The following is a 27848-nucleotide window of genomic DNA, read 5'->3' on the forward strand; positions in this document are numbered from 1 at the left end:
CATGAGGATTGTCATAACTCATAATATATGCAGCAACATTTTGTATTTTGATAGGAAATGAGGGGGAATAAAAGGCTAATATGCCCTAGCTAGCATCTAACAATTAGTGAACCAAGTAAGAATTAATTAACTGTACCAAAGATCTTTTATTTTGACAAGCTCAAAGGGTGTTCTAGCAAGACAAAATTTCCCTATAAAATGTAACATTTAGCAACTCAGAGTGAACCTCATCAACTCCACCATGTGAAATGGAAGATTGTACAGTAGAAGCAATGCACCCAACTCCCTACTTAGATAATTAAATTCAAAAGACTCCATGAAAGGGGCTAACCCCACAAATTTGCAACGATTGCACGAGCACAGTGCTACCAGAAGGGACACTGGAAGGGACACAAGGCCAGAAACAGGGCCTTCTCAGTGGTGGTGCCTGTATTATGGAACTCCCTCCCCTTTGAGCATTCCCCCCCCATGGAGAATCCAGGAAATACCCGGAGCGCCTTGGAGTGGCACCACCTCAGTCACACACACCCCTTGTACAGTACTACTCAGCGTTCCCCTCAACTGGTGCCCAGGGCAATGGCCCCAATTGCCACACCCTGGATATGCCACTGTCACAGAGATATCTTTATAGGATTCCAAGCAATCTGGAGCTGAGTTGATGTAATTTGCTCACGGCCAAATATGTTGAGGTGTTCCTCAGACTTCTAGGCACTACTCCAAGGGCTCCAATGTCGACAATGTTGACTTTCTTCTCCAGAGACACCCAAATTCTACTTGCAGGTCTTGGTATCTTGTGATCTTCTCATGTTCTTTATCTTCAGTTCTACTGTCTCCTGAGATTGTAGTATCAATATTATTATTATTAATATTTATATACCGCTTTTTCAACAGTAGTTCACAAAGTGGTTTACATAGTAAAATAAATCAATAAATTGTTCTCTGCCCCCAAAGGGCTCACAACTCTTGAAAAAAGATACAGACACCAGCAGCAGCCACTGGAAAAGATGCCATACCGTGGTGAAGAGGGACAGTTGCTCTCCTACTGCTAAACGTAAGAGGACACCACTTTGAAAGGGGCCTCTTTGCCCAGTTAGCAAGGGCATTTGTTACCCTGCATGTGCCTAATCTCATCTGATCTCGGAAGCTAAGCAGGGTCAGGCCTGGTTAGTACTTGGATGGGAGACCGCCAGGGAATACCGGGTGCTGTAGGCTTATACCACAGTCTTTCGAGACTGAAAGTTGCCAACCAGAACCAGATTTATGGTTGTCATGTTTGCATACACAAAGAGCATTCATGCCTGCACAACCCGGCAACATAACCATCATGCCCTGCACCTATTTGCTACCCTGCAAATCACAATTACAGCCGCTGCAGAGGTTCAAACAAAGGGGGTATTGGAGCCTCACAGACGCCTTCGATTCCCCCTTCCCTTATCAATATTAATTGCAATATGCACTTCTTTTCCAGTTTTAAATTTTCAGGAGATCACAATTGGAAACCTTCCTCTTTCGGCTTTCAAACCTGTCATCTCACATCTTGCTCACTTCCTCAAAGTGGTGGAGCTTGTAAGAGGCAGAAAGGCATTCAGCGGCTGGTCATGGGGCACCTGCTGTCTCCGCGTGCACGCCAGGTTGATTTGTCGATCCCACAAGTAGATATTTGGAGGCTGAATTAAGGCAATGATTTATGGATGGTTTCCCACCTGTAGTTGCCCGTCATTCATCGACATTTTCATTGATGTCTTCACACCTCTGCGTTGGTGAGTATGTGTTTGTGTACCGATCGCTCAAATTGCTCCACACCTAAACACCGATGTGTTCCTCTCAGTCTAGAAACACACAGGCAAGTGTCTTCTCTGTGCCTATGTCTAAACGCAAAAGGCTGGATAAGGGAGGATCAACTTTAATATAGTGTATTTCTGGATCAACAGACTAGCGATACTATGAAACTAGATTCATGGCTATGCTGAGAATACACCTACGGCTTTTCCAGAATTCAAGGGTTATTAAAGCTTGCTTCAAACCCACCCACCTCTGCCACACCTGTTGAAATCTATTTGCCCCAACTACAATCCAGAATGGTGCATCTGTCATCTATTCTCCACCGCACACTTTCTCCATTCTGCTGTGATGTGTGTAAGGGGAAGTGACAAACAAGGGACACAATTTCAGATTTCAGTAGGGAGAAAAGACTTTGCTAGTGGGGGTATCAGATAGTGAGAGCCCAGTTCTGTCCTTCTCTCCTTCCCTCTCTCCCACTGATGCAGCTGCACCAAAAACAAGCACACTGTATCCAGCAAGGGGAGGGGGAGGAATTGGGAGGCTTCAGAAGGGAAAGGAAATTATTTCCACTTGCCCCTTCCTAAGGCGCATGCTCTGCAATGGGTCTCTTCAGGCCTGTGCCAGCTGCGTAGGTTGGCGCAAGTCCAAGAAGAAGAACAGGGCAGGGAGGCTTGCAAAAGAGGGAATAGGATCCGATATGCACCACTGCCATCAGATCCATCCCCTCCTGCAGTCTGTCCACCCCATGTTCTTCCCTCAACCCCACCCCAGTTCACCCCTTCCTCCCTGCTCCTCCCCAGCTTTACCTGTTCCAGTGGCTGCGGACAGGTCTGGTGAGAGAGAGGGAGCACTGCTGCTTCTTGTAGAGGTGCTCCCAATATGACCACCAATGGAGCACTCCACACACTGTTCACAGCTGTTTTGCAACAGCAGAAGTGCCTTCCACTATAGCAACATGCTCTGGCTGGCAGCCTAGTCCTGGATAGGAATCTTGGATAAACCACAAGGGAAAGAGATTCCTATGAGATATATTCAAGATCAGGGGTGGGCAAACTTTCAATCTTAGGGATCCTGAACCTTTAACAATTGTATAGAAAGGGAATTTCAGCAGGTGCTGCTTGTAGTCTCACAGATGACAAGATGCTCCTGCTGAAATTCTCTGCAAGATGAAGCTGCAAAATGAAAAACAATATTTTAATTTTGTGGCAGTTCTTGCTCCCTAATAACTCTAGCAGTAGGCAAAAAGTACTTTTGCCATGGCTTTGCATGGAGAAAGATTCAGGTTCCATTCCTGTCATCAGCAGATAGGACTAGGAAAGACTCTGGTCTGAAATTCTGGAGACCTGATGCCGATCAGTGTGTAGACAATACTGACCTTAATGGATCAGTGCTCTGATTTAAGATAAAACAGCTTCTTTTGTAAAACAGATCAAAGATCAGTCTTTTTGCAATCAGTTTTTATTTATTTAATTTCAAACAGCTATGTCCTTCCTTACCATTTTTTAAAGTCATCTTGGAAATCTTCAAATAATCCAGCAACCTTTGCCTTTAGCCTGTGTAACTAAGACATGGACTACTGGCGAGTGACTATATTTAATAAGCATTCCATTAATAATGCATCTATCTCACATTCCATTGATGGAAGTGCCAGGCTGCTGACCGGCATCTTCTGCAACACCATGCAAAATGGGACTGCCAGTGCAGATGGCTGGTGACTGCACACACATGCCACGGAAGCACTCAGGCACCACTGGTACATATACGTCGGTGGTGGGAGTGGGTCATGGGTGGGAAGGGCAAGGATTGGGGCAGGAGTCAGGACTGCACAGGGCATGTCAGGTGAGGGCAGGAGGTGGATAAAAGTGGCAGCAGCACCCCTGATAACCTATGCTCCCTTCCTGGCCTAGACACACCCCTTTGGGCCACAGACTTATGCCAGTGAAAGGGCTGGGTCAGATCCAAGTAGGCCCATTGAGAACCATGTTGTGGCAGAGTCATTAAATAAAAAAATACTTTTCTTTATCTCAGCTGAGCAGGTGCAGCTAGGGACTAGTAAATTTTATGTGCTGGGAATGTCATGTTACCTTATGGCTTGCCTGTAATCATTTGCTAAAATTTTTTGCTAAAATCTGCACCTGGGCATTGCATATGCCTGTTCTTCAGAACTTGCTTATTTTGTATCTCCCTTAACCTGTGTAATCTTTTTCTCTCCTTCTTCTGCCTGTTCTGTGGTTGAACTCAACCACAGCTTTAACCCAGTCCTCTGGAACCTTGGTTCTCTCTCTCTCTCTCTCACACACACACACACACACACACACACACTGAATTTGTCCTAGTGGCAGCAACTGTTACCCTGCAAATCCCTGATCTTGTCTGATCTTGGAAGCTAAGCAGGGTCAGGCCTGGTTAGTACTTGGATGGGAGACCACCTGGGAATACCGGGTGCTGTAGGCCTATACCATAGTCTTTCGAGACTGAAGGTTGCCAACCATTGGCAGTGGCAGTGCCCCAGGCATAGGAGCAGATCAAAGCAAGGAGAGAGGCAGAAACATAGAACTTCCTCGCTGCTGATAATTATTCACGGTCTTTTCATTTTTCTATGGAGTCACATTGGAAGGGGAGGGAAGGCGAAGTGCATGGTGCACTTAGTCGTTTGTACCAATGGGTAAAATAGTACCCGGAAGTGGGGCAAGCAGGTGTTGGCAGAAGCGTAAAGTCCCCTCCTTTCATGTCATTGTCCTGATCCACAGGAGATCTGGTTTCAGTATTATTTAATGACAACCCCTTTAGCATTAAGCATGCTCTTAATGTAATGTGCCATTTGACCCTAAATCCTATTGGTTGTGGGACTTAGATGTGCCCACATTATCTAGTGGAGTGTGACACCACTCATTTTAGCTACTACAGTTTTATGATTCTATTTTGTAATCATGTATATTTTCATAATTGTCCCGTCCCCCTGTCTTCTTTTACTGTAGTTCACTACTCTCTGTTCAAGTTTTGTTCCATTACCACCCGAATATTTTGTGCATTTTTGTCTTGGCTTTCTGTTTCTTTCTTCTTCTTTGATGATACTCGTTTCATAGAAGCCTCGTTTTCAAAGTAGCTTCCTGAACCGTAGCTGTGTAGGAATTGATTGGTAGTACATCAGTGACTTGGCACTCAGTAGGGGAGTATCGAAGGCCAAATCATCAAGCACTCTTACAAAGCCTGAATCTTGATAAGTCCAGCCAGAGATGTTATGGTTGTGACCTTAAAGTGAGAAAGCATAAAGCTGAAAAAAAGATCTTTGCCTTGTATGGCTTTCTGTTAGTGCAAAGAGTAAGTCTTCCTTGGAGTATAAGTATAAATAGTACAAGCAGAGACATGTAATATTACTGCTTGATATCAGGCACTAAGATTTCCTCTGTATTACCATTAATGATTACACCAGCATGATGTGTCTAGCAAAGTTTTCTTGGGATGCTGTTTGGACTTCTTATCAGTGCCAGCAACCTTTGTGGCTGTACAGTAAGATGACCCAAGTCTCTGAGGTGAGACTTGCAATTTTTCATATGCATAAGTAGAAATGCAAACAGATTGTTGCCAAACTGCTTCGTCGAAGCCTGGTGTCCAGTTCGGTAGACAAGAAGTCAGATCTATCCTTCCCTTAAGGGCTGGCCTTGTAAAGAGACAATGTGAAGCAGGAGTCTTAGGAGATGGATTATTAGGTGGCAGGAGCCAGCTTGAGAGCCCTCTCCACTTGGTTCAGCAGCATGAGAACCTGCCCCACTGCTCCTCTTACTAGCATCTGAAAGGAGGAGGGCAATAGAGTAGACAACAAAGTGAAGAGCATGGTGGGGAGACACACTAGCCCACTGCTACCCACAGCTGGTGTGGGCTGCATTTAGTGCAAGTCTCAGCAGGGGCTACCGCACCTCCCAAGCCTCTGTTTGGTGTTCTTTGGTCCTTTCCTGGCCCAGCTGACTTGTGGTCTCAGCAACAATCATGTTTTTGCAGCTCGCCAGCGATAACACAAAGTAACTGAGCCCAGAGAGGGGTGAAGATTGCCAAACAGAAGCAGCCTGGAGGTGGGCCTATTGCATTAAAAGCAACGTGATAAGACAGAAGGTCGGGGGCAACATGATTACCTCACCCCTAAACTTCTGGAATGCTGATCTCCATAAGGTAAGCACCAAACTGGGTGCGATACACCAGCAGGACTCCTCTTGTAACAATTTCATATTTTGAAAATGAGGGGTGGCAAAAAAGGGCGACTTGGTCATAATCTGGATCCACCCCTGTGGCTGATGGACACACACAGACTCAAGGCCATGATATATCAAAATGGCTTATTTAGCTTCACTCTCAGAGGTGGCAAGGCCATAGTAAGGTGCTAAAAGGAGAAGAATCCATCAATTGGATAGAGGAAGTTTCCCCCAAAAGAGTGCTTATTTTCATCCAGCCATCACCTAAATTCAGGAGCGTGGCATTTATTTGTTAGAACGAATCTCTCTCAAGCCACACATTTGGATGCCAGACCAAAGAGAATTTTAAAAAAACAAAAAACATTGCTTGCTGGTTCAAACTGGGAGACTTGACAGATGCTGAAGAAGGAATGAGTGGAGAAGAAGAAAAACAAACAAAATAAGTTCAAAGTGACAACGATGTAAATTTTTCAACTCTTCCCAGCCTCTCGTTATTCCGTAGCACCATACTGCAAGGTCTCAAAAGTCAAAACATGACGAAAATGCAGTAATAATTCTAAACATGAGTGTACATTTCATCTATAGCTAGCTATCAAGCCCCCTTCTTCCAGTTGTCAGGATTCTTCAAGTACAGCTTGGGGAACTTGAACTACAATTTCATATATTGAAAATGGTAAGAAACCTTTTGAGGGAAATGGTGGCAGCTTTGTGTACACCTAAAAGAGGGATTTTGATTCGTGATCCTGCGTAACCAGTCAGGAGCCAGAATTTAGAGCAGGGGACATGGACATTTTGAAACACCTTTTTGACATAGATGATCCAAAACAGTAGCTGAAGTTATAGTGAAGAACACCCAAAGATAAGAGATGCTTGTGGGATAAGAGAAAGCTTAAGGTGGAAACATGGACAAGAATCAAGAAATGATTGCATGTTTTTCCCCCAAATATGAATTTGAACCAGCCAATTCTTTGACTACGAACTTCTAATAATTTATACAAGGAAGAGGAATATCACAAATGCCCGGTGAGATTTTTGAAGACACTTAACAGCAATGCTGCAATTTAGTCAAAAGATTAACAGCTTTATTTTCATTTTTCCAGGTATTCCTTTTTATTCCTGAGGCAAATACCTGATGTCAAAGTAAGCTGGCGGAGGTTTCCATGCCATTTTCTAACTTAAATCTATGCACGGTATACTTCAGTTTTCGAACGCAAAGTCGTCTACAATATGAATCCATTCTGAAGTGAAAAGTGTTAGTCTCCAGGGAATACAATTCTTACAACTGTCAAGAAGTTTTAAATGTTTCTGAGGTTATGGCAACTGCTCGCTTATACATGGTAGAAGCTTGATATATTTCTTTTTAATGGAAAAGAATGTATTTGTAATATTTTTCCAGAAGGTATTTCAGGAATGCATATTTTATTGCATACTATCACTGTAGCCCATGAATAAAAGCAGAGCTTTAAAATCAAGACAGACAAAATATTCAAAGACTCTTTGCGAGGTGATCTGATAGTGACTGTGCTTTTTTTTTTTTTTTAAGAAATGAACATTTTTGTCCCTTGGTGAAAGAGTAGATTCTTCAGGTTTGCAGCATAGTTCAGCTTGAATAGGTAAAAGACAACTCTGGAGGGTACCAGTTGGCTAGCACCGGGGATGTCACCAACAATGCACTTCCAACTTCTAGAATAGTTTTGCAATAGTCTGTACAAGAATATTAAGGACTAGTTAACAAAAATATTTTTATTAAGGTAAGAATGAACCTTATCACACACACTGGATTCAAAAGGTGACGGATGAGATTCGGCATTGAAATAGTTGACTTACTGATAATTATGCCTGCTACTTGAGCGGGTTTGCAGATTTGCAGAGAAGAATCTGCTGTGAGTGATTTAAAGATTTAAAATCTTAATTGGTCTTCACTCTGATAGAAGTGACACTGAGGTATCTCCCAAGCTCAGCTAGAGTTGCGACCAAATGGGAACAGGCAGCGATGGTGTTACAAGCAAAGGTTGTAAGCATTGTGTTATTTTTCCTGAGGTCAGTCGTAATTCAAAGTACAAGTTTCTCTTCAAAACCCTTAAGAGACAGAAGGTTATAAGAGACAGAGAATGGCTGTTGTGTTTAAAATTCCCTCCAAAAGGAGTACTGAAAGGAAGAGGAGCTAAGAAACCCTAAAGGGTATGTAAAAGCCAGCTCCTAACCATTCCGGGTGGGAAGTTGGAATGGGAACAGAAGAGCTAAATCCCTGGACTATATCAATGCTGTGTCATGTTGTAGAACTCAGAGAGAGTTCAAGGTGATCTGCAGCCCACTACTGCTTCCAACCCACCACCAAGCACCTGTAAAGACCATGTGGAAGGGGGCAATTTAGCCCCCTACGTTTTTGAGATACTCCTACCCACACATCTCTTTCAACAAAACAGGAAGTGCAGAACACTCAGGAAGCTCCCAAAATGCTCTGTACTTCCTGTTTTGTTTAACGGGACTGTGCAGGAAGGAGTGGGGTCAAGAGATAAGGAAGCAGATTACTGCCTTCCACGTAGTCCCCCCCCCAGTTGTCCCTTTAAGCAAATCAGGAATTGCATTTCTGCAGAGCAGCTCCGATCAGGCAGCTCTGTCCACAACCGGCTGGACGGAGGGTGTAGCAGACTCAAGGTGAAGGGCGTTACACCCTGGGAGTGTTTGTCACTCCCCACCATCTGCCATTTGATACATATTGCATTGTCCACTTCATGGGTGGGCTGGTGGTATTTGAATTAACTGAGAAATATTACTACCAAAGTCCTTGTAAATAATCCTTGTTTATTGAGGAGCTGTGTCGATTCTGCTTTCTTCTTGCCTTAAGTTCTGGTGGACTACCAGGTTATCTGAGGGGCCAGACAGAGGGGTGGAGAACCAAGAAGGGGAGCAGCCATACTTCCTCAAGACCTCACAGAGAGTGGAACCCTAGTAAAATAAGGAAAGTGACATTGGAAGAATGACCAGACAGGTCAACACTGGCATGTTAGAGTTAGGAACTTCAGGCACCTTGAGTCAGGAACCTCAACAGCACCAAAATTGGCTTGCTAATTGATTGATTCTTGAAACACTCCACAATCTAGGGGACTTCGCAGGAAGACACTGGTGCCTGGAGAATCAGCCAGGCTGAACACAGCAGCTTGAAAATTGGTTGATTCTCCTGCCACTGCTAAATGCCCGCTACCGCTCATTCTCCAGGCAGGCTGAGCTTGGGCACTTTGTGGGAACAGATGGCAGTGGCAATTGAAGAACTGTCAGATTCCCAGGTTGAAAGTCAGCATTTCTGGAGGAATCTCTGTTCCCTCCAGAATGTTGTTCAGGCACACAGATCAAGCACACAGGTTCATGTGCAAAATACAATATTATACTACTCACAATACATTTTCTAATGACTATCAAGTTCTCAGAATATAATCAATCTATAAAAAAAGTATTAAGCAGTGGCCGCCCCAGGCCCTTTTGGACTTACAACTCAGTATGCTGGTTTATCAATGACTATATGACAGCCTTAGGATCAGAGGCAGTAAAAAGACTTGTTGCCTTCTGGTCTTATTTGCCAATGGGATCTGGATGGTAACTGTGGGAAACAGGATGCTGGACCCAATGAACCTTTCAGGGATCTTCTTACATTTTTATGCCTGGAATTAAGGGAAATAAAGAGTGAGGAGGCGGAGATCAAACTCAGCCTCTCAGAAGCACTGATGAAATTCCTTTGGGGTTGCTCTAATCGCCAGCATCTGCTTTGCTTCCATCTTTCTACTCAAAGCAGAAGCCAGAAAATGGCTTAGTCCAGAAAATGAATCCACTTATTCCAGAAGTCCCACCAGCATTAATGGGATTATTCCAGAATAAATTGTTTGAAGTCAGTGAATTTTCTCTCTTTGCCGAATTGCTTCTTTGGTGTCTGGCAGCTGTCTTGTCTGTCGTTTTGAAAGCAATCTGAGCATTAAGTGTGTGTAATCAATAGGATTTAGGCAAATTTGAAAAGTGAATTCTAGCATGCGAGTGGCGAGCTTTCGTTTTCACCAGCCAAAGATAGTCTGTACTTCAGTTTCATTGCTTTCATATGGCAGCCACTGCTTAAATCAGTGATTTTCAACCTTTTTCATCTCGCGGCACACTGGCAAGGCACTAAAATGGTCAAGGCACACCATCAGTTTTTTGACAATTGACAAGGCACACTGTGCTGTCAATGGGGGCTCACATCCCCCAATGGTCCTATTGATAAATGGCCCTCTCCCAAATTCCCACGGCACAACTGGGGACTGTTCGTGGCACACCAGTGTGCCACGGCACAGTGGTTGAAAATGGCTAGCTTAAATTAATTGTAAAACCTAACTCAGTATTTTTTTTAATGAAGCTAAGTGAAATTTTTATTTTTGTGACTTCTTAAAAGTTTTATAGCATCTCTTGGTCTCCAGATTAATATATCCATTTCCATAAATACTGGTGAATTTCCATTGAACTAAAACAAAATTTAATCTGTAATCCTAAATATACCTACTCAGAAGTAAGTACTTGGTGAGAGTTACCTTTGAAGAAACCATGCTTAAGACAACATGCTGTGCATAAGAGTCACCAAAGTCCATGTAATTACAAACTTATGCAGGTTTTATACCATTTCAGCTGTCATGACTTTCCCCAAACAAATCCTAACAAGATGAGATTGAGGTTCTAAGAATTACATTAAAGATTGCTGGTTCCTTCTCACAGGATATTTTCAGGCAAATGTGGGTGATGTTTTAACCCATGTAAGACTGCAAATATAAATGCTCTTACTAGAAAATGTGCAGCATAGAGCTTCCTTCTGAGACAACCTGCACTATACGTACACATTATTATTATTCTTTATTGTTATAGTACATCAGTAGACAGAGAAGCATCAATGGTGCTTTGCATAAAATAAAAAAGACAGATTCATGGCTGAAAGGACTTGCAATCTAGGTACTGATACGAGGGAGAGAAAAGGATGGAGGAAGGGGTAAATGGGGGAAGTGTGTGTGTGTGTGTGTGTGTGTGTGTGTGTGTGAAATTAACTGACTTACAATGCAGTCTTAGGCACATTTACTCAGGAGTAAGTCCCATTGAATGGGATTTTATACCATTGCAGCCTTTGACTGAACTCTGACTGATAGTGACAGAAGTTTATATTGACTGAACTCTATGAACTGATATTGACTGAGTTCCATTAACTAATATTGATGGAACTTTATATGACAGAATTTTATGAATTGACTCTGACTGAACTTTATGAACTAATTTTGACTTAAAACTCTCTGAGCAGACTTTGATTTTGGGCCCAATACTATCCAGCTTCCTAGCACTGATGCAGCCACACTGCAGCCCAGAGGTAAGGGAACAAAAGTTACCTTACCTAGTGGAGTCCTCCATGACTGCTACCTCCAAAGGAAGCAACTCATGCCCCACTGGCTCAGCTGTATCAGTGCTGGAAGGTTGGATAGGATTGGGCCCTTATAAACCGAATCTTATAAACTAAAAATCTCACAAACCAAGGGCGCAATCTTGCACAGGCCCAGGAGGGTTGCAAACGTGCCACATTTGCACCGCCTCTGGAGTAAGCTGCATCGGCACATGGAGGTGCATCAACACAGAGGCTGAATCCAGGCGGCTTCCTTCATGAGTCTTACGTCGGCCCAGCTGGGCCAAGGCTCTAAGGTGGGCAGAAGGGAGGCAGGAGGGAAGTGTTCCTTGGTGGGGGGAGGGGAGGGGGGACAGGGGGGAACACAGCCCTGGGAGTGGGCGGGAGTGAGAGGCAGGGCTGGGATTCAGCAGTTATGCCAGATCCCAACCCCCATTCCCGGGGAGATCAGAGCGGCTTCAAGTTACTCCGCTCTCTTTGGATTTGTGCCACCTCAAGAGGTGGCACAAGTCTAAGGAGACCTATCGGGGAAAATGCACCTTAGCCAGGGGTAAGGGGAAAAGTTTCTCCTTGCCTCTGGCTGAGCCGCCTTGTGCCCCTATCCTGCGCCGGATACAGTGCAAGCCTCTTGCGCCCTTAAATCTTATAAACTGAATTTGACTGAAATCTAGAAGCTGGTATAAGTTGGCCTCTGTGAAATAGTTTTGGCTGACTCTATGATCTGATTTAGAATCAATTTAATGAACTGATTTTGATTAAACTTTATGAGTTAATTTTTGATTGGAATCAACAAACTGATTTTTGACAGATCTTTAGGAAGTAACTTTGATTCAATTTTATGGACTGGATAAGACTGCAGATCAGGGCCGGGGGGGGGGGGGTAAAGGGGGTAATTTGTACCTGGGCCCAGGGTCTGAAAGGGGGCCAAGGAACCAAAGGAGGGGGGCCCAGAAAGTTCCTGGGATCTGACATTTTCCTATTTCACCTGAACCTGCTGCCAGAGAATGATGCTGGGGCACAACCATGTGCATGCAGTGTTAACTGCTGCTGCAAGCCACGCACACCAGGCCCAGGAATGCGTCCGTGATCCTCCTTAATGCAGTGTCAAATCTGGGAGGAAACTGGTCTGCCACAGTAGCTCTTTGGCTTGTGGATCCCATAACCATGAAGGAGTGTATAGAAGCTTAGAGACCTAGCTATGGGGCTACAGCTGCTGCAGAAGTTCATTTTGGTCCATTCTAGTGTGAGCCTAAATACAATGATGCTATTTTTCTGCCATGGATTTTCTATTATTTCAAAGATTTTAGAGAGACTTAGGAGTGTGTTTGGTTTTCAGTATTACTTTATCTAGCTGCCAATGCCACAATGCCCAGGGTAGACCTGGACTCTGCATCAAGAAGCCTAGAAGACCTGGGCTCCGAAGACTGTTGTGGCTGTCAGGACCCTTCCCCTACCCTATTTTGCCCCCCCCTTTTAAAACAACAATCTGTTGTGATCCACATAGCTTCACAAGACAAAAAAAAAAAAAAACAGATCTGGAAAGAAGCAATATTTGTATTTATTAGTAATAATTAATAAACCATTAATAATAATCATGTTCCTATGCACCCAAAGATGCTAGAGACCTTACAGATAGCATGTGTGTAGACATTTGCTAGACTCTCCCTAAAAATGGAGTTTAAGGATTGTTCCCTCAAATATTCCAGGATACTTCTGCACTACTGTAAGCCATTTCCGGCTTGTGCAAGCCCCCCCCCCCCCCCATGGCCCTTGCTCACCTCAGAATGCATCACATTTGCAACCCATGTGCAAGTTTACTGGTGATGTCGGCATCTGCTGTCCATGAAGCTGTTTATGCTGCTGGAATGCTCATTCCTGCATGTAAATGGTCCTTATTGGCAAAGGCAGCTTGCCTAACATAAAACTTTGTTAGAATAAGAGGGTGGAAGCTTCCTTTAGTGTATCTACCAGACTGTGCTATCACTTGGTACTCCTGTAGGTAGTTGCGGTCTAGATTGGTGATTCTCAAACTGGTGGGTTGCAACCCACCAGCCTAAGAATCCCTGCCCTTCTCTCTTTAAAGGGGGCAGGGGGAAAGCAGTGACGTGATCCCCAGGATTAGCTGCTGTGGGGGAAGGGGGGCTGTTTTTTAAATTTACTTACTTACTGTCAGGGTCCAGGGAGCCTCACTCACAGAGTGCTCTGCAGGGCTCCCCACGGCTTGTAGAATATTAAAAAAAAAAATCACAACCCACTTTTGGTTTAGCGATCACAATCATTTTTTTTTTTTTTTACATTCTACAAGCAATAGGGAACCCTGCAAAGGGCTCCACGGGGCTCCCTAAACCCCCTGGACACCAGCAGTAAGTAAAGGTAAAAGAGCAGGCATAGCTTTGAAATGTGCCTGGTTCCAATCCTATCCAGGACTGGGCAGTCAATTGGCATAAGAAACGAGAGTTGTTCTTGCCTTGAATAATTGTCATCATGGACACTTCTGCCAAGTATACAGTTGCTCCCATGCAGCAGCTGTCCTGTATTGTGAAGTCTCTGTATTATCTCAACGGGAGCCCACATGTTGGAAGGTGCTACCCAGATGCGGAAAGGGCACTGTGACCTTGTGCCAGGAACACACTTCTTTCTTTTTAAAGTGATTTCCAAGTATTTTGTAGGATGAGATGTTTGCACATAACATGAATCACTTCAGCAACTCTTCATTTCCTCAAAAAATCACAGCTAAAAACAAACAAACAAAACAAACAAGACATGTTTCTGTTCTCTCCCCGGATGGTTTGACAACATGGAACATTATGAATAACTGTGTTAAGCATAGCCAGCATGAATGGCTGACTTTTGGCTCTCCCTTGTGAATATTCAACAAAAGCGCTTTCTAGTAATTTTCATGGGGGTCAAATATGACCATGCAGCGCTTAGCATAATAAGGTCAATTCCTGACTAGTAATAATACTGAGCACATTGTTATAGAATTTTCAAGTGTTCAAAACTTCCACTTGCATTATCTCTCAGTATGTTTTGCAACAGCCATGTAAGGTAGTTCGAATCAGCATGTGCCATGTATACATATGCCTAGTTCCTAGATGGAATTCATCCTGCGGAGGTAGTGGAAAGATGAGGGCTAAGCGCAGAGGAACAAGACCTTGGTTGGTTCTCAGTGGAGCAGGTAGCAAAGGCTGGATTCCAGGTAAGTCAAATTAGTAGCTAAGGATGTCACTACAAAAGTTGTCTGGAGGCAACAGAAATGCTCTATAGTCCTGTAGTCAGGGTGCTGGTCTCTCGCTCTGTTCGCTATGAGAAAGGTTGTGGCATCTTAAAGGCTGGGGCATGTCCTGTTTCTCAGGCATCAGTTCTGCAGTGTTAAAGAACATTGTGTTGCCCCTGACTGTAGAGTAGTAATAGTGGCAGGATACCTTTGTACACCACAGAGAATTCCATGGGGGATGAATATTTGAGGTCTGGGGGGGGGGGGGAGTGGCTTTGCCTCCATGGGTAAGCATATGTTAGTAGTACTGCCTTCTGGTATTCCACTCCTTTGGGAGACTCCCAGCAAGGGAGGTATTTCCAGGGGTTCCCTGGCAGGGATTCATGATTACAGTCTTCCCCATCCTCCAAGTCTTCAGGGTCTGAGTCATGACTGTGTGTTCATGTGTATGTGAGAAGGAGAAAGACTTTCCCAAGGTCATCTATCTATCTATCTATCTATCTATCTATCTATCTATCTATCTATCTATCTATCTATCTATCTATCTATCTATCTATCTATCTATCTATCTATCTATCTATTTCAAAAAATGTGTAACCTGCTTTAATTCTTAAAATCATTTCTAAAGTGATGATCAATATAATACATTTAAAAAATACAAGCAGATTTAAACCAGATTAAGTAGGAACAATAAAAAAAGAAAAGCAGCGTCATGTACAAGACACCAGATAAAATGGCGGCCCATGTAAATAGCCTTAGCAGACAAAATTGAACTGTTAACAATAATAAGAGTTTGGGTAATGGAAAGGTCTTAGGGCCCAATTCTATCCAACTTTCCAGCACTGGTGCAGCAGCTATGCAGCTCCAAGGGAAGAAATGTTCCCTTACCTTGAAGAGGTCTCCATGACTGTACTCTCACTGTAGGATGCAGCATACACCCTGTTGGCATGGCTGCATCAGCACTGGACATTTGGATAGAATTTGGCCCTTAGGCTTGTGTGTAAAAAAGAGCTGAGAAAGCATCAGGCAGACCTCTCAGAAGAGAGGATTCCATAAGTGGGGCACAATACACCCCTGGAAAGGCCTGCTTGGTTGCCTCTCATCTCCTGTCAAGTAGTGGAGCCGGAGGGGGGGAGACAGAGCTGTAAGTGCTCCACGGTTCTGAAACTTGCCATAAGTTCCTCCCCCCCCCCTCAGGGCCTGTCTAGTGGCAGAAGCAATGGGGACGAGACACAGTTTCTTGGAATGGCACCGAGAGCGAAGGGGAAGGGCAGCTTACATGGGGAGTTTTGGAGCAGGGCAGCACTTACAGCTCCACCCTCCCTCTGGCTCTGCTACTGCTCATGCCTGAGCTAGGAATACTGGAGTGGGGACTCTGAAGAAGATGGTAATGCTCTGGGGTGCTGGTATGAGTTTTTGTGAGCTCATGGCCGAGAATATATTTGAATCAGACATTTCCTCTTCACATTATCTCCTTTGTAGAGTGCCCAGAGCTACTGTAAGCTAAATACTACTGCTCTGCAGAAGCAGCTGACAAATAACTACTGGCAATTGCTATAAAAAAGTAAACAAGCAGCTGCCCTCTTCTGCTCTGAATTAATGCACAGGTAAATGAAATCTTCAAAAGCTCACAATTAACACTTTGGAATGTCCACCTCTAGGTGTGTCATATCCAAAACCTGGATTTCACCTCAAAAATTTCACATTTTTTTGAGAAATGGCATCCAGATAGACTCATATACATATATACATTCATAATTGACATCAATATGTCATTCGCTCAAATATATATTTGAGCAAATGACATATTGATGTCAATTAAGAACGTATATATATATATATGAGAGGAAGCCGGGCCGACGCTCCTAGAAGACTGGGCCGATGCAAGCAGAAAAGGTAGGCAGGGGGGAGGCAGAGAGGAGGTGGGAGGGAGGCGTTCCTGGGCAGGGGGAGGGCGGCCCCAGGGGCAGGTGGGTGGGCGGGGAGAGGGAGGCGGGGCTGGGATCCAGGGGTTATGCCGGATCCCAACCCCTTTTCCCGGGGAGAACGGAGCGTCTTGAAGCCGCTCCGCTCTCCTCGGACTTGTGCCACCTTCAGAGGTGGTGCAAGCCTGAGGAGACCCATAGGGGCCAGCTGACCTTACCCATGGGTAAGGGAAAAGTTTCCCCTTGCCTCTGGCTAAGCCACTTCTGGCCACTATCCTGCTTTGAATGCAGCGCAAGCCTCTTGGTTTGCCTGTTCCAGTGCAGGATAGGATTGCACCCTAAGAATATCATATATATCACTAAATATTGTTGTAGAACAATATTTATAATATTAATTACATCCCCCCAAAAACCAATTATTGCAGGAAATGACCAAGTTATTATTATTTTAAAAATGATTCCGTTTTCACTAGTGCTTGGACATCTGGGTATCAAACCACACTGTCTGCTTTCAGATAAGCCCTTTGTGCTATTTTGGGAAAAGAGTTTTGTGCATAAGTCTTGAATCTGACTAATGGTTCATGTAGCACCATACTTTCAATTGGACTTGAATCAACCTCCCTAACAACCCCAGGGCAGCTTGTTGTGGGTTCCCCCCCCCCCATACATGTTTGCTTAAGCTGTATGTAGGTGAGAGGACAAAAAAACGTATGTCTTTGTAACTTGACAATAGTGAGACGTGTTCATCAGGCATGCATTCAGGCAACTTGCTTCTGGGAGATTTGCCAAAATGTATCTCAGACATGCGTTCATTTCTTAACAAAGACACACTTTGTGACACCAGCCCAGGAAATCTTTCTGTAATGTGGTCTCACCTTTTCACTTCTCCAACGCACCACAAAAGAGATTCAGAAAAGAGGCCTAATTACCACGCCAGCATTCTCATCCTAACTTGGATGAAGGCCTAAACCTGAAGTTGAAATGTCTCCTTGACCCAAGTTTTGTTGCGTGATGCATCTGCAACTCAGCTGCTCACATGGCTGCACTTTTTGTGTAGCACTTTCCCACATATGCCTAAGGAACATGTGCAACAAACAGTAACATGAGAAGCAGACATTAAAAGAGAAACTTTCCAGGCTCTGATATCTCTCGACTGAGAATGCTTGGGATCAAACGCAGAACCTCAGAGTGAAGTCAAAACTCCTCAATTATTGTTATGAAACGTTTTGGTGGTGCCTAAAATGCCCCTAATTTTGGCATTCCTTGCAAAAATGTTTGCTTATTCATTTGTGTTGTGTTTCTGCAAGTATTTGTTCTATGGGAGGAACTCACAGAACCCTCAATTTCACCAGCTGATTCCATCCAAGTGCAGCCGCTGCCTGTGCTTCGCACTGTCCAAGTTTTCACAGCTGCCGCATTTCACCCTTGCTCAGTTGTCAAGATGTTATCCGTTCTCAAGATGCTATCTGTTGTAGCTGACTCCCCCCTTCCCCTGACTCCTCCACACATTCCACACTCTCTCACAGTGTCTTCACAATGCATTCTCTCACAGTGCTTTGGCAAGGTCTATCAGCAGCTTTCTAGTCTCCCTTCCAAGGTGAGAACCCAGGCTGATTCTGCTTAGCTTCTTCAGGCAGGGCACTGGCTCATCCTCCAGAACACACCTTCTTGGGTTGCCTATCCATTAACTGGGCAGATTAATCAACTGAAAAACATTTAGTTAAAATAAATTGAAATGTGCTTTCTCAGCTTTAGCTGATAGATAGATAGATAGATAGATAGATAGATAGATAGATAGATAGATAGATAGATAGATAGATAGATAGATAGATAGATAGATAGATAGAAGAAGCATCTCCTCTGAAACAGGAGGACAGGTTACAAGGTGTCTGCTGTGTTTTAGCATGTGATACTGGCAGGTGCAAGAACCATCTTAGAAGAAACTTTCTCACCTCAGTGAGAATTCTGTGGGGAATTCTTAAGATGTTACCTGGTAGATTCCATCTTGGAAGAGGCATTCCTTTCTATAAGAAAAAGAAAGAAAAATGGTACTTCTAAGCAGTGGTGAACCTTTCCTTTGCTCCGGGGGCAAAGGTCCATGATGGCACACCTTCATGGGCTGTTGCCGCCCCCCCATGTGAAAATCCACCCCCCCCTACTCACCTGAGGTTCACAGAGCCTCATGCAAACCAGGGCTGTGTTGGAGAAGCCTCTCTGAGGTTCCCCGATGCTATAAAGCCTCAGAGGTGCTTCCGCTGAATCCTAGAGGCTCGTGCCTGGGGCATTGGTCCCATAGAGCCCAATGATAGGTCCTCAACTGCTTCTAAGATATGGTTTGCCATCTGCTGGCATTTGTGTGATGAAGCAGAGGCACAGACTGGCATTGTCATCACCTCGGCGTCCCAAGGAACAACTCCAGAGTTTGTAGGCCTCAAGCAAAAAGAGGGTGGAGGCTGTCCTCTGTTGTCATCGGGCACAAAGCCTCCTGAACACTTCAAACGTAAACTATTTCCTTCAAAATGCTGGATGCAAAATGACACCACTGTGTTCTTGTTAGCTAATAATGTTCTAAAAATACAAAGGAAGCATGCCTTTTTCTTCAGAATGGCTGGTTTTATTCATATGCAAATGAAATCAAATAATCACTAAAAAGCCACATATTAATACAATTTCTTAAATTTTCTAGTGAAATTTTAAAATGGTTTGGTTTTAAAAAATGGATTGTAGAGGTGGCAAGAAAGATAAATCTTTTGTGTGTGTGTGTGTGTGTGTGTGTGTGTGTGTGTGTTGCAAAAGCTCTAAGCAAGAAGCATGCTGCCTGCATCTCGAGAATGCAAAATGGTCTACCATGTATTTTTTTTTCTTTTAAAAAGAGCACTTATCAAGCTACGCATTGTTCAATCACACAAATAATCTCCCCCCTCCTCCTCAGTTACTACAGAGATATTTTGCTCATGTTCCATTTGAATGACAATGGCACACAAGTCAAGGCTAGGCACAAAGCTGAACGATGAGCAGCCTGTTTGCCTGTGTCTTCTGTTGAGTTGCACAAAGCATAATTTTTGTCTGTACACAGCATCAAAGATATTTGCTGTAACCAGCTAGCAATTCACCACATCATTTAAAAAGTGGAGGGAACGCACATTGATTGGAATGCTCAGTCCCCAAAATATAAAGGCAGATCTGGGTGGGGGTTTTCTCTCCCTCCACTTTCCGCACACAAACACAGGCGCTGAATGAGCTGTTTGGTGTTTCATCTAAATGCAGCTGTTGAGCAATTTGTTTGTCCTGCTTGCGGATCTTTTTTCATTAAAAATATGTGGTTAACAGCAGACCAAGCTAATTTGCATGCGCGTGTTCCCGATTTGTTCACCGCTATGCTTCATGTCTTCTACATCTTAATCACATCTAGGCGCCCGCCCCATTACATTACCAGAAGGGAAGTGATGGACGTCCCTTGACTTCCTCCGTGACCCCCTGATAATCCTGTTTCACACACAGGCTCCCTGCTGGATGGAACACAAAAGCTGCCACTGTAGTTCTTTACTTCCAGTCGATATTCTGACAGACTTGATCTAGCAAATTAGTATGCTGCGGTAGGGGCTCGACAAAAGACCCCTTTTGACACACTCTGAATCGATACAAAGGCCAAGAGAGAGCCATTTCACCACAGTTCTGTTATTTTTCCCCTTTTGATGACCCTGCTTCTCCTTTAAAAAAAAAAAAAAAAAAGCTCGTGTGACCTTGTCAGATTTTAAAACCAGAATGTTAGAAAAGTCAACCTTGTTCAGAAAAAAAAGAAGGCAGGGAAAAAAAAAATCAAAACATGCCGAAATTCAAGAAGACAAAAAGAAAATTAAAATACAGCTGGCCTTCAGAAATACTTTCCCGGTGTGGTTCTGTTTTTATGACAATCATAAATAATCTTACATGTTACAGAAATCCCCTCATGCTTCAAATGTCAACACGCGTACTTGGTTGGTGCTGTACCCCAGCAGCACTATGTTGTGTGTCACTTCCAACTGTACACTGTACATATTGACTAGTCAGAGATCTTATTCGGACCCAAAGATTTGCAGACGTTGCACTACAACGTTAAATGCAGATGTAAACACAACCTGTCTTTGCTTTCCTTCATGCTCATCTTGCGATGCTAACAGTGTTCCTTGCCACAGTCGACAAGAGAACAAATGCCAGAACTCCTTGTGTGTGTTGCCTTCACACAGTTTCCGGTCTGTTTCCTCTTCAGCCATTCCCCTGCTGAACTGCCAACCCACATTTCAAATCAGTTTGCAGTTCCGAACAGGAAGCTGCTCAATAGCAAACATATGGGAGGGGACTGATGGACCTGTGTCCCCTTGCATGTGCATGTATTACTGTCTAGATTGTGCAACTTACCTCCCCAAAGCTGAACTGTTCTTGCTTTCATCTTTTTTCAGTCAAGAACAAAAGTAATGAATACCTACTACTGATCTGAAAACTCTGGCCCATGTTACCTACTTCATCTTTTAAATGTGTGGCTTAAGCTGTTATAAACAGGTTGACTTATTTTGCAATCCACTTGCATGTCTTATTTTCACTGATTTGGGCTCAAAGTGTGCCTTGCTCAAAAGCAAGGGGCACTAGCCACTGATTTCCTTTCACCAGCTCCTCCCCCACCTCCCAGCTGCAGCTGGCCTTGTCTCATTGGCAGACCTTTTCAAAGGCTTCACTGACCTCAGGAGCAAAGTGTGCAATGGGCTCCAGTGACAAGGGGGCAGGAGAGCTCTTTCACTTGAGCAAAACTGCAGTCGTAGGTCTTGAATCCAAGTCTATGAATGTATGCACAGTGCATGAGATGTGTGCCATGCTGTATGGAGGGCATTCTCTTCAAGGATTCAACCTTTGCAATGTCTCTGCTTTCATGCTGCCTCTGGGTGATTAATGTAAGGCATTTAAATGCTTCTCTGTAGGGAAAGAAACACCTAAATATTGACAATGGCTGATATCCCCCAGTTAAAGTGAAATGTATATTTACATGCGAAAAATACATAGGTATTAGAACTTTCCTTCATTATCATCTAAGAGCTATAATTATGCATAATATAAATCCCATTGACTTAATTCAAATGCTTCTGATGCACACTTTACAAGATAAAACATGCCATCGGTCCTTGAGGTATGAGAAGTACTGATATAATGTAAACAATCTCTCATAATGGCAAACTGCAATAGCCCACTCAAAGCCACTTTCTTCCAGCCCACTCTTTGCATTTTAAGTTCTCTTAGTGCAAAGAAAACTTAAGTCAATATCACATGAGACATTCCGAGCACTTGAAAGCATTTTGCTCTTTGTGCACAGAGAAAATCTCTTCAAAAAATACAGGTGCAGGAATTACTTTTTGTATTTGCAGTACTGTATGTACATTTGTCCTCTGCCATACTCCATCATCTCTCAACTTATAAGCCTTGTTCTCTCAAACAGAACAACTCTATAGCCACAAGGGATATGACATATTGTGTAAGAAATCCAGACCACTTCAGACATCTCATCTTGAGAACACTGGAGTAAAACCAAATTGGCTCTTCCAGTCTCAGCTGTAGAGAGTTATTTGTGGTTGCTTAAAGATGACCTTTCTCAATATAGGCACCTATATCCTCAATCCATTTAGGTAACTGTGACTCCATTAGATTAGTTAATTAGGCCAACCTACCCAGGCTAAATATGTGATCTTTGGATCCAAAATGCTGAAGTGTTGTATTCTTTAAAAAATATATATATTTTTTATATATTCTTACATTATGCAAATCTGTGCTGCATTTACCTTTAAGTCCTTCAGCAATCCTATATACATATAAGATTTGCATAACGTAAGAAAATCCTGCAGACTCAATCTTTTTATTGTATTACAGCACAATCCCTTGCACCAGCCCAGGAGGATTGCAAATGTGCCGTAAGGTGGATGGATGGATAGATGGATGGATGCATGCTCCAGGGCTCTCCATACATACCAGGCAAAGGTGTTGTCCTACTATCTGGAGATTCAGAAAATCATGGATGGTTTAAAGCTATCTAAAAAATGGGTTTTTGCTGCTTTCATTGAAAATAGAGACACACCTATGAGTTTCTTCTTCTCCCAGAGCTTCACCTGTACCTATTGGGACCAGGAGTATCAGTCCTGTGTGATAACCAAACAAACTCTTCCTCTCTGAGGCTGAAGATCAGCTCTTCAGCAGGTAGCACCTATCCCTCCTGATTCCATGCTTGATGCTGTACGGATCATGAGAAGGCAGGTAGAGAAAGCACAATGGCTTTGATGGTCACAGCTAGCTGCCAGAATGGGATGTCATTCAGAGGCTTCCACAGTGAGGCAAAGGATGAGAGAACAGTATATGCAATGCTTTCCCGTTGTCCAGCGAGGCTCTGGGGAGAAAGAAGTACATCCTCCTGGCATGTCTGAGCCAACTTCAAGCTGTATAGGAGTAGGCATCCACTCTTACATCCATTATTAAAGCAATCACTTCTTCATAAGCTGCATTAAGATCCTCTGTTCATTTTTAATACTGTTTACAGACTGAGGGTCAGGTCTCCTTGCTCTGATTGCCGGGGAAAGAAAATCTTGTCTTGGATTTCTAACCAGAGGCAAATGCCTGCAGCTCTGTGGTGGGTGGGTGACTTTGAGATGGGTGCAACTGACAGCAACCCAATCGACCGTCCGGCTAGCACTGACTGCCTTACAGCAGTCACGAAAACCACTCCAATAGTGTGCAGAAGCATGTGCTGCCAGAGCACCAGCAGGAAGGCTACCTCTGTGCTGTGTGCAGCGGTGGCTCAGTCGGAACCCACCAACGAAGGTAAGTTGTAAGTTGGTAGGGGAGGTGGGTGGAGCAGGACGGTACTAGGGATGGGGAGGTGGCAGGAAGGAATACATCTGGCAGTGAAGTACATGCCGGATCCTATCCCCTCTTTTTCCAACCTCCCCACCCCTTTCTTCAGCTTGAACTTGTGCCAAATAAAGAGCTGGTGCAGACCTAGGAGACCCTTTGCAGAGTGGGAGGCTTACAGAGGGGTAAGGGGTAAGGGGAAATAATTCCCCTTTGAAGACTCCCAACCCCAAACCCCCCCCCGCCCCGCTGGTTATGGTGTGTGCTGTTTTGGCCCGGCTCCATAGGCAGGGGGAAAGGATTGGACTCCTAGAGGCCTACTAGTGCTGTCAGTTTAATGCTCCTAATCTACTACGGCAGTGTTTCCCAAACTTTTCAATCTCCAGTCCCCTTTACATTCCTAAACAGAGTCTTGAAGAGCCCCACAAGTACTTGCGCAGAGTCTTGGGAAGCCCTGGCACCTGCGCATACACAGAGTGGCATAATTCCAAGCAGATGGCAGCCGTCTATGGTGTGCTTGTGGAATTCCTGAAGGGGTCTAAAAAAGCCCCTGAGCTCCTAGGAGTGTACTTTAAAAAACACTTCACTAGTTGATAGGACTGGGATGATAGGGGTCCTGAACCCCTGTAGTTGGGTAGAAGAGAGACTTGTTTCAGGTGTGATTTCAGGGGTAGGAGGTCTGGTCCAGAGGGCAGAGCCTCCGTTTGCCTGAAGATAACATCCACAGGTCATCAGTTTGAGGCCACTGGCACCGTGAATGGCGAGACCTTGAAGCAGCTGACAAGCCAAGCCAAGTTATTCCACCTGCTCTTTGGTGTGAGCGAAGAAGCGTCTTGGCTGCCCTCCATGTGAGAGATGAAGGAGCTGCTTGTCAGCTGGCGTGGGAGGAAACTGGAGGCCAGAATGTGATACCAGATCAGAAAGATCCATCTGAAATGTTGTGGTTCTTGATAGATAGAACCTTCCAAATGTAAAAATCCCTACGGGGATTTAGAACAGCCTGCCTTTGTAAACCACCTTGAATAAAGTCTGAGGAGAAATCTGACGACCAAGAAAGATGGTATATAATTACCTGTATTATTATTATTATTATTATTATTATTATTATTATTATTATTATTATTATTATTATGACAGGCCAAAGTGAGAAAAGTTGCAGCTCCTTCGCATTTGGTCACTGACTTCACAAAGCTGCTTAATTCTGAATCAGATCACTGATCCATGTAGTTTCATTTAGTTCAGTCTTGTCTACACTACAACCTAGCAGTTCAGGCAAAATTTTGATTGACTTTGCTTCTCAGAATGAAAAAAAGAGAAAGGTCACATAACACCAGAACCAGGGGACATTCACTAACGTTGAGTGTTGGGAGAGTTAAGGCAGACAAAAGAAAATATTTCTTTACCCAGCGTGTAATTAGTCTGTGGAACACCTTGCCACAGGAAGTAGTGATGGCATCATGCCTAGATGCTTTTAAGAGGGGATTGGACAAATTTCTGGAGGAAAAATTCATCACGGGTTACACGTCATGGTAGGTATGTGCAAGCTCCTGGTTTTAGAGGTAGGCTGCCTCTGACTGTCAGATGCAGGGGAGGGCACCTGGACGCAGGTTGTGTCTGTTGTCTTGTGTGCTCCCTGAAGCATTTGGGGGCCACTGTAAGATATAGGAAGCTGGACTAGATGGGCCTTTGGCCTGATCCAGTGGGGCTTTTCTTATGTTCTTATGTTTAAAGCTGAGATCTGTACGGTCCTGAATTTTGTGTTCAGTACCGGTTTAGTGACTAGAATCACTGCCACATGTCAATGACCCTACATATAGAGTGCCCCAACCACGGCATTTCATATCTTCGAATTAAACATTGAGTAGAAAGCATGACTCATCTGGAAAGTCAGCAGTTATATTTGTCAGAATAATGTCTTGGAGCACCGAAGATTCCAAAGGTTTATAGGAAATCACAAGCCATCTCAGTGCAGATGCCAGCCTTTTGCTTTGATGAATCCAATTCAATTCAATTCAAAGAACCATAAAATTGGCTTTCAGTACACTGACAACTTGTCTGCTTGAGAAAAGAATGGCGGAAAACTTAACCTTTATGCAGCTGTTGGGAAGAAATTACACATTTACACAGAATACCTAAAAAAAAATTACTAAAGATGCCATGTTGTTCATTTACTTTAAGAAACCATTATTTCAGCAGTACTGCTGAAAGGGCGGCCCTGATAGAGATGTGAAGGCCTGGAAAAAACTGGAAAAAACACCCGTTTTTTTCTGGATTTTTTGGAAAGCCTTTTTGGTGTTTTTTTCCCCCCAAAATTGGAAAAACTGAAAAAAGAAAAAAAAAGGAAAAGAAAAAAAATGATTATGGAATATTTTATTTTAACATGATGAATAAAATATTTTAAGACAATGTGTTCAAATATTTTCCAAATCATTTCTAAAAAATATGTATGGTATCAGATTATTCTAATTTCTGTGCACTGAGGACAAGCAAGTCCTAGGTTACAAACCGAACTCTCCAATGCAAGAACAAGATGCATTTCTTCCTTTAGGAGGTGCTGCCATTGTCACAAGAAAAGAAAAAGGTTTCAGTTTTGTTTTTGCATGTGGTTGGGTATGTTTGGTTCTGTTCTGTCCTCTTCACTAGGCCTCAAAGCATTGGAAGAAAACAGAACAACAAAAAGGACCTGAAAGTATATACTTTATTTAAAAAGGTAAGAGTTTACATTTATCTGATTCCAGAAAACAGAATCATTTAGCTACATTAGTTTATCTTTATAAACTTTGTGTAAATAATGATTTAATTACTGCTAATCTGGTTCTTTACTTGCCCCACCCACAACCATAGATTAGTGTCTTCTTGCAAACTAGCCTTTAAATGGTTTTTCTTTCCTATTCTCCTCAGGAAAATGGTGAGACCAACATCTAGCATATGGAGGCATTTTCACATTACAAGTTCTTCTAATACGAAAAATGTGATTTGCAAATATTGTCAGATGAAATATGCATTTCCAAATGCTACCAGGATGACAAAACGCATTCTTGTATGTAACAAGTGTCCTGTAGATATTAAAAAATCCTTCATGGATCTAAGTGAAGAGGACCACAATGATGAAAATGCACATAGTTTTTCTCAAAGTTCTCATTCAAGAAGTCCTCTTTCTACTCCATCTGTAGCATCAGCAGCAACACAAAGTGTTGTCCCATCAGCAGCATCTTCAAGCAAACAGATACTGAAGACAGCTGCATCCAAAAATTATTCAAGAACTTCATTTGTAGACAAGATGACACCTGAAGATCAGGAAAAAATTGATCAAGCTTTTGCAAGAGCAATATATTCTTCTAGAACACCATTTTCAAGAACTGAAAATACATACTGGTCAGAAACTTTGAAATTACGAGCAAATTACCATTTGCCCAGTAGGCATTCTTTGAGCAAGCCTCTTTTGAAGTCAGAATATGAACGTGTAATGGAATCTGTGCAAGGAAAAATTGATGACACACTGTGTCTTGCACTACTTACAGATGGATGGACAAATGTGAGAGGAGAAGGAATTATAAATTTTGTTATAACACCTCAACCAGTCTTTTACAAAAGCATTGAAACAGGAGAGACCAGACATAGTATATCAGCTGTAAAATATGTGAAGTCCACAGAAAATTGGGAGTGGTAAGTATTGCTGACTGACAATGCCAGCAATATGAAAGCAGCATGGGAGATCATAATGGAGAAGTATCCAGATATTACTGCAATAGGATGTGCATCTCATGGGCTAAACTTGCTTCTTAATGATATTATGAAACTGGACACCCTTCAAATGGTCTATAGACAAGCAAAAGAAGTGATAAAACATGTAAAAGGTACTCATATTGTAGCTGTAGTTTTCAAGAAGAAGCAAGTAGAAAAAATGCAAAGAATAAAATAGTGACACTGAAGCTCTGTAGTAAAACTCGGTGGGCTGGAGTGGTGATCTCCTTTGAAAGTTTACTAAAAAACAAAGAAGCTCTTCAAGAAACAGTAATAGTTGAAGATCTTAAAGTACGCAGGAGTATGAGAAACACTGTTCTTGATCAGGATGTCTTCTGGGTTCACCTGCAAAATTCCCTGAAGATTCTAAAGCCAACTGCTGCAGCGATCACTGCATCTGAATCAGATAGTGCACTTTTGTCAGAAATTCCTTATCTAATGACCAAGATAAAAACAACTGTTTTTGAAAATCTCAGTATATCTCCACTTACAATGATAGAAGAAAGCAAAGTGAAAGATATTATTTAAAAAAGGGAAGAATTTTGTTGCCATCCAATTCTTGCTGCTGCAAATCTGCTGGATCCAAGATTCAAAGGTGGAAATAGGATGACAGCACTGTGACTGCATTTGACTGGATTACAAAACAAGCATCACATTTAGGACTTGATGTTGGGAAGGTGCTTTCAAATGTTGCAGAATATAGAACATCTTCAGGGATTTGGTCTAGG

At 43.2% G+C, this 27848-nt stretch overlaps 2 pseudogenes; both read left to right on the forward strand.

Annotated features, from left to right (window-relative positions):
- The first annotated feature begins 1092 nt into the window (after positions 1 to 1092).
- On the forward strand, positions 1093 to 1212 carry LOC136642892 (5S ribosomal RNA; annotated as a pseudogene).
- A 2907-nt stretch (positions 1213 to 4119) lies between these two features.
- LOC136642781 (5S ribosomal RNA) lies at positions 4120 to 4236 on the forward strand (annotated as a pseudogene).
- The last annotated feature ends 23612 nt before the right edge of the window (positions 4237 to 27848 follow it).

Source organism: Tiliqua scincoides, chromosome 2 (assembly GCF_035046505.1).
Source record: "Tiliqua scincoides isolate rTilSci1 chromosome 2, rTilSci1.hap2, whole genome shotgun sequence".
NCBI classification, from domain to species: domain Eukaryota; kingdom Metazoa; phylum Chordata; class Lepidosauria; order Squamata; family Scincidae; genus Tiliqua; species Tiliqua scincoides.